Genomic DNA, 7,949 nt, shown 5'->3' with positions numbered 1-7,949 from the left:
TAGAGATTTTTAATTAAATATTACATTAAATAAAATCCAATAGTTTAGAAAACTATTTAGGATATTATCCCTTACAAAAACTAATAGTTCTTCTTGTTAGTTCTGAACAATTTTTCATTTTCTTTTCTTTTCTTTATTGCATTTGTTGAAATTGATTGTGAGATACCACTTGAATCTCTCCAATTATTCAATCATCGGTTTCATAGGCTTCAAGTACAAATAAAACGTTTGTGTAAAAAAAAAAATCAAAAATTAAATTGTTTGAGCAAACATGATCATTCCTTTCTATGATTTACTAGATATAATGAACGAACATGTGTACCCTTCATAAGTTATTTTTTACATCAACCTAGTTTTCTCAATTAAATGCAAGGCATAGGCCTTGACCCCATTAGGTCCATTAATTCCAAAATGCTTCTCAACTCGTCCCTGCCTTTCCCATTCTCATCAAAAACGTCAAACAAGTAAACCTCAATTTCTACCCCGGGCCTCTTTGGTGTCCCAACATTTCTCACCACATTCTCATTGTGTGCCGATGCATTTTTCGCGCTGGACGCCATATCTCCGGCCTTCGGCCACCCTGTCTCCGAGACAACCACTGGCACTTCAGCAAACCATTATTTCTCCATCGCATAAAGAACTGCATAAATATTTGCCTCAAAAAGATTGCCATACTACAACATTCCGTCTTGAACCATTTCTTCGCTTCTAAACAATGGTACATGCTTCAAACTGCTTGTGTAGCTGAAGTATGGATACATATTGACCATGAAAGGTGATTCGGTGTGATACAAGAACCTTAGTGAAGGAAGCAACACAGAACGGAAAGACTGATCAAAGGTTCCGAGCGATGGACGGGATGATATGGAGAGAACGGATGCTGATTGTGGTAAAGATAACTTGATAGTGCTGTCAAGGTTTAGTGTTTGAAGGGCTTGGTAAAGATTAACAATGGGGGGTACGACATAACGAGCAATATACTGGATTTGGTTTGGAAATATATGGGCGAATATGTTGGTTTGGAGCCATTGGAGTGCAAAGATAGGGGTGCTTGAGGAAAGGGATGGAAGGATTTCATTAGGGACATCAATCAGGAGATTGATTCCGGTTCCTGAAAAGGACTGTAAAGTAGATGGATTAGCGTCAAAGATTAGCATCGAACCAAGTTCATCCACAGGATCAAGATCACACCAGGATCACCGTATAATATTTAGTGACTCTCACGACTTTACCGCACTAAGTGACTCCCACAATCCTACCGTGTAGCATTTAGTGACTCCCATAACAGCTGATTGGTGATCGCTCTGATACTATTTATGGAGATCCGCATCTAACCTACGAAATATTATCCGTTTTGACTCAAAAGTCTCATGATTTTATCCCACAAAAAGTACCTCATAATTTGAGATTAAGTATTTACATATATTTTTTTTATTCACACATTTTTCTAATATAGCATTGGAGTGGGAAGTTGTCGGCCACACGGCCAAAGTAGATTCCAAGTGTTGTAGTAACTGCAATAAAACCAAATTAAAATCTCAGGAATTAATAACACGAACAATGAGATTCATTCTTATATTTTTCATCCTGACTTGAATTATTGACAAATCTAATAGAAGTAAGAGATTGGCACCTGTTTAAGAAGGAAAAAGCAAGAAGAGCAGTGAAAATAGTAATACAGCACCCTGAATTCTCATTGCTGCCAGACAGAAGCTCTTTTTTAAAAAAAAAAGTTTTGCATCATTGGAATCCAAGCCGAACGAGTAAAATTTTGATGGATTTGTTCAAAAATCATACGAAACTCACCAAGAAATATTTGTTTGTTGAATGTATCTTTTATGACATATAATTGTAATTGCATATTTTATTTAAATTGTTGAAAATAATCACTCAAATCTCAAAGCAGATTTGTTTGAGATTGGTTAAATATTATTTAATGAAAAAAAAATTTGTAAAAAAAAGTAATTCAAAAAAAGAAATTCTTAATAAATAAATTTTTATATTTATAAATAGATAGAATCTTTATAGAATTAATATGAGAAAAAGATATAAGAGAGTTATAAAGTTTTATGAAATAAATACTTATTGGAGTACACGAGTACTAGAGTATTGGGGTGCCAGAGTACTAGAGATACTGTGGGTTTTAGGTCTTATAAGTGTGTTTGAATGTTTGTGAGTGGATTAGAGGAAATTGAAATGGTCCACATAAGTATAATGTATAGATGTAGATGCGTATATGTTTGTTTGTATTAAAAATGTGCACATGGGTATGTCTTTATTTGAGTTGATAATATTTCATAACACTAAAGAAGATTGCAAAGGTTTATGGATATTGGTTATAAGTGTTTAATTTGATCGTATATTTGTAATTATTTATAACTAGTGGATCTTATTTTTCATTTGTGAATGTAAATCGGTGTCGTAACGGTTTTGAGACCGCCAGACGTAAATGAGTTTTAAAATCAAAATAAATGAAGGGAGTCACCACCAATCTTGGCTAGGGTATGATTGGCCACCCAAAAGTATATCCTTGTAATAAAACTATAAAAACGGGTTTAAAGTTTATCAAAAAGATAAATTTCGATCTACGAAAAATCAGGTTGGGTTTGGGAGTCAATTATGTGTGGGGAAGGATTAGCAACCCCACAATGCCTATAAATTAGTACCATTTAATTACGCGTTATTTTCGATGTTGGATAAAAATGATTTTAATTTGAAATTTAACACTAATTCCTTTCATTTGGAAAAATAAAATTTTGCTAAAAATTTTTATTTAAAAATATTGAGAAAATCTTTAAGTTAAAGAATTATCTTAAAATTCTTCAATATCTAGGCAGAATTTAAAATAACTCTTTTCGCTTAAGATTTAACACGATAATCCTTAAAATAAAATAATAATCTTTATAAAAGATAATTGTTAGTGACTCTCCAACATCTAGGCAGAGTACCAAAAATTATTTTCTTCAAAATGTTATTTTTATTTTATTTTATAATATCACAATTTTTTTTTAAATGTATTATTCTTTTTTTATTATAAATATTTTATCATCAAACAGTAAATTAAAAAGAGAATAATGCCGGCAATTATTGATGATAACATGCGAACGTATGTATGCTAATGGATGTCATGCAAAATGAAATGCAATTTAAAAGTTGGGTTCTTAAGTATGAAATTTTCACACGTATCCTTAAAGTTTTGAAATAGATTTAGGGATTTTATTTTAGAGTTTGAAGATTTTAGGTTTTTGATTTTAAAATTTGATGTTTGGGATTTTGATTTAAGGGTTTGAATTTTATGAGGTTTAGATTTAAGAGTTTAAAGGTTTGAGATTTTGGATTTTATGGGGTTTTGGATTTTATGAGGGTTTCGGATTTTAGGGGTTTAGATTTAAAGGATTTTGGATCTTTAGGGGTTTCGAATTTTAGGATTTTAAAAATTAAGAATTAGTGTTTAAGGTTTTGGTTTTAAAAAAATACGAACATCTCTAAAAATCTCCAATATCTAGGCGAATTTTTGAAGTAAGTTCGATTTTTATGATTTTTGAAAACTAATTAAAATTTTCTTATATATTTTTTTTATGAAAATTTATTAATAATAATTCTCCAACATCTGGCATAATTATTTCTTTAGGAAAATATTTTTTTTATTCCCTCCAACATCTAGACAGGAAAAATAAAAAGCTTATTCCATTATTATTATTATTTAAATATTTTTAATATTTTTTTTAGTTATTATCCTATATTGTTTTCATTTTATTATTATTAAAAAAAGAATTAGATATTTATCCTAATAAATTAAAACATTTATAATGCATAAATATAAAAACTTAAAATAACAAAAATAATAGTATATAAAAAAAATTAGAAAAATTAAAAAAAAAAATTTACCTGAACCGGATCGATCAACGTTGGTCTGGGCCGATCTGATCGGTTCGACGGTTCAATCAACGGTTCGATGATCCAGCGGTTCGGATCGGTTCACTAGTGGTTTGTCTGAACTGGTTCAAAGCTGGTTGAAGCGGACAGTTGGATCGGGTTGCACGAATCTCGAGTCGAGTTCGGTCCACGCACGGATCCTCTTATGCCTGAAACGGCGTCGTTTTGGCCCTATACTTAAAACGACGTCATTTTGCTTCTATGTTTTCTATAAAAGTTAATTTTTTTCAGCTATTTCACCATTTTCAACAAAAAAAAATTTTTAGAGCTTTCGGTTCTCTCTGTTCTCCATCGAAATCCGGTGCCGTGGGCTACATCGGTCGTCGTGTGGGTGGCCGCTGGCGGTGGTCACCGATGATAGAAAATTTTGAAATCCTCCTGGAAGCTCCTTTCGACGTGATCTTTCTAGATCCGATCTCTTCTTCACCGAAAACGATCCCGATCGATGTAGATCGGGGTTCGAAGTTTTATGTTTTTTTTTTTAAAACTCAAACTAATAACCTTTTTCTTGTTGTAAGTATCTCCTTGGCGTTGGGTTCCTCGCTGATTCGGTGAGGATTGTGATTTTTATTTTTATAGTTTTTTTGTGTTCATTTTTGTAGATCTGTTTATTTTTCTATTTGGGTATTTTGGGGGTTGTTTAGGTTTTTTTTTCGTCTGAGAGATTATTGGTAGAGGTGCGTGTTTTTTGGTGTTCTGGTGAGGGCATAACCGAGAGTTTTAGAGGAGGGAGATCAAGTATTTTATAAGGTTAGAAACGGTGGTTACGTGTGCTGATGAAGTGAAGGGACTGGACGAGGGGGTGGTATGATGGCTAGGGTAGTGGCATGATGGCTAGGCCGGCTTGGCAGGGTATGGGTGGCCAGCGGTGCCGTGCACAGCGCCCGCTGGCACCAACCCTTTTTTTCTTCTATTTGGATTTTTTTGTTTGTCTTTCTTTCTTCTCTCTTTTTTTAAATTTTTTAATTAATTAAATTTTTTTAAAAATATTATAAAAAATGTAAACCCGAACAAAATCTGATATTTACAGCTACCCCTCTTTGCACATTACTGAAAATCAGTAATAGAGCAAAGATAAAGACAACGATTTTGTCCAAAGCTAACTAACTAAATAAAAGCTATTGGGATTAAATCGTAAGTCAGAAACATAGAAATGACCAAGATTAAACCATAAGTCAGAGATTAAAGACAATTGGGATTGAATTGCAATTCAAAAAAATAAAAATGACTAGGATTAAACCGCAAGTCAAAAAAATAAAAATGATTGGGATTAAACCACAAGTTGAGAAACTATAGGAATAACTAGGATTAAATCGCAAGTCAGAAAGTAAAAACGATCGGGATTAAATCGTAAGTCGAGAAGTAAAGAATCGATTGAGACAACACCACGAATCAAGGAATAACAAGATTAGGATTGAACTCGAATTAAATCACCAGTCAAAAATAAGGAGAGCGGGATTAATCCACGAGTAAGAGAAATACTAAGGATTAGGATTAAACTGCGAATCAGAGAATAAAGAGATCGAGATTAAATCGTGAATTGGAGAATAAAGAGATCGAGATTAAACCGCGAATCAAAAAATGATGTTAACTTGGATTGAATCACAAGTTAGAAAATAAAACGACTGGGAATAAACCATTGTCAGAGGTTAATGACAATCGAGATTAAACTGTGATTTTAAATTAAAGCGATTAGGATTGAATCACGAATCAGAGAATAAAGAGACTAGCATTAAATCACGAGTCGAAAAATAACTTTAACTTGGATTGAATTACAAGTCCGAAAATAAGGAGACTGGATTAGACCACGAGTCAAAGGATAACAACAATCAAGATTAAACTGTGATTTTGAATTAAAGAGAGTGGGATTGAATCACGAATTGGAGGATAAAGAGACCGGGATTAAATCGCGAGTTGAAAAATGACGTTAACTTGGATTGAATCACAAGTCCGAAAATAAGGAGATCGGGATTAGATCACGAGTCAAAGGATAACAACAATCGAGATTAAACTATTATTTTGAATTAAAGAGAATGGGATTGAACTATGAATTGGAGGATAAAGAGATCGAGATTAAATCACAAGTTAGAAAATGACGTTAACTTGGATTGAATCACAAGTCCGAAAATAAGAAGATCGAGATTGAACCATGAGTCAAAGGATAACAACAGCCGAGATTAAACTACGATTTTGAATTAAAGAGAGTGAGATTGAACCACGAATCAGAGGATAAAGAGATCGAAATTAAATCGTAAGTAAAAAAATGACGTTAACTTGGATTGAATCACAAGTCCAAAAATAAGAAGACCGAAATTAAACCACGAGTCAGAGGATAACAACAATCGAGATTAAACTATGATTTTAAATTAAAGAGATCGGGATTGAACCTCGAATCGAAGGATAAAGAAATCGAGATTAAACCACGAGTTAGAAAATGACGTTAACCTAGATTGAATCACAAGTCCGAAAATAAGAAGATCGGGATTGAACCATGAGTCAAAGGATAACAACAACCGAGATTAAACTGTAATTTTGAATTAAAAAGAATGGGATTGAACTGTGAATCGGAGGATAAAGAGATCGAGATTAAATCGCAAGTCAAAAAATAAAATGATCGGGATTAAACTACGAGCCAAACATTGATGACGACTAAGATTGAATCGTAAGTCAGAGAGATAAAAGAGACTGGGATTAAATCGTAAGTCAAAAAATAAAGAAATGATTGGGATTAAATCACGAGCCAAATATTAAAAATGATTGTGACTGAACCGCAAGTCAAGGCTTTATATAAGACTGAGTTATGAGTTGAAGAAGATTAAGTACCCTATAGATCGATAGTTTCGATTTTAGGGAATGTGCTAATATACCATTTTCAAGGCCATCATCTTTGTTTCCAAAAAGAAACATATTGATTCTTTTTGATATCTCATAAAGAAACCTTCTATGCAACTTATCAAGAGATATGAATGCGTGTAATGATTATGATGAATGAAAAAACAAAGATGCCATCAACGAATTATATCATGCATTTTCATCCAAGTTAATTCAACTTTTGGTTCAATTCTTTCAAACTTTAAAAGCAGTTTCCAGTAATCTCGTCTTTTTAAATCTTTCAATTTTTGATAAAAAATCTCGTCTTTTTTTTTATTCTTTATCCCCTTTCTTTTATTTATCTTCAATAATCAATCAATTTTATTTCATTCTTTCTGCCCTCATATTACTATTTTTTGTCATCCTTATATTGCATTCTCTTTTTTAGTGGTGCATTGGTCTATTATGAACTTTATCAATCACTATCTTAATTCTAAATGACAAATGCAATGATTTTAGGTTCAAAATTGGGTGTGAAACAAAGTTAGTAATGGGGTATTTTGGGTTTAAAAAGATAAAGACAAGCCTTTCGAGACACAAAGAACAGTTAACTTAAAAGTATTTTAAGAACCAAATTATCAATTCTCTAGATAATGAACATTTGAATGACCTTGGCCTACCCAAACCAAGTCTTTTCTAAAAACTCATTACATTTGTGATCTTGTCGCCTGTGATTTCATATGACCAATCTTTGCCTCACATCTATGACTAATGAGAACTCGTCCCCTAAAAGTCATCTTTTTTAATTCTGGTGACAATTTGTCCATTCAGTGTCACTCTTTCATTCTTTGAAAAACTTTCTTTGAGCTCCACCTTCATTCAAGCCGTCTTTTCAGGTTTTTAGCTTAAATGATCCCCTTTTGATTCAAATCGCCCTTTTCAGGTTTTCAATTTGAATCACTTTCTTTCTTTTTTTATTTTTTTATTTTTTTTGTTCATTTGTTTTTTTTAAGCAAAATATTTCTTAACAGTGTCTGAATTTACTGGGTTTGGTGATTCACCTTCGTCCATTTTTACCACATATGGTCATTCCCAATTGGGTGTCCATTTTCTTTTATTGTCATGCTAACATGGCAAAATCCTTTTCAAAACCAAATCATCTTCGCGAAAGCATTGGGGTTGTATCCTTTTGTCATGTGCTC

General features: G+C 32.5%; 1 pseudogene; it reads right to left on the bottom strand.

Annotated features, from left to right (window-relative positions):
- Positions 1-268: 268 nt before the first annotated feature.
- LOC111288990 (glucan endo-1,3-beta-glucosidase pseudogene) lies at positions 269-1,241 on the bottom strand (annotated as a pseudogene).
- Positions 1,242-7,949: the final 6,708 nt, after the last annotated feature.

Source organism: Durio zibethinus, chromosome 4 (assembly GCF_047325235.1).
Source record: "Durio zibethinus cultivar Kanyao isolate XHJ-2024 chromosome 4, ASM4732523v1, whole genome shotgun sequence".
Taxonomy (NCBI): Eukaryota; Viridiplantae; Streptophyta; class Magnoliopsida; order Malvales; family Malvaceae; genus Durio; species Durio zibethinus.
The sequence above is the reverse complement of the archived record's forward strand: the minus strand, read 5'-3'. Positions and strand labels throughout refer to the sequence as shown.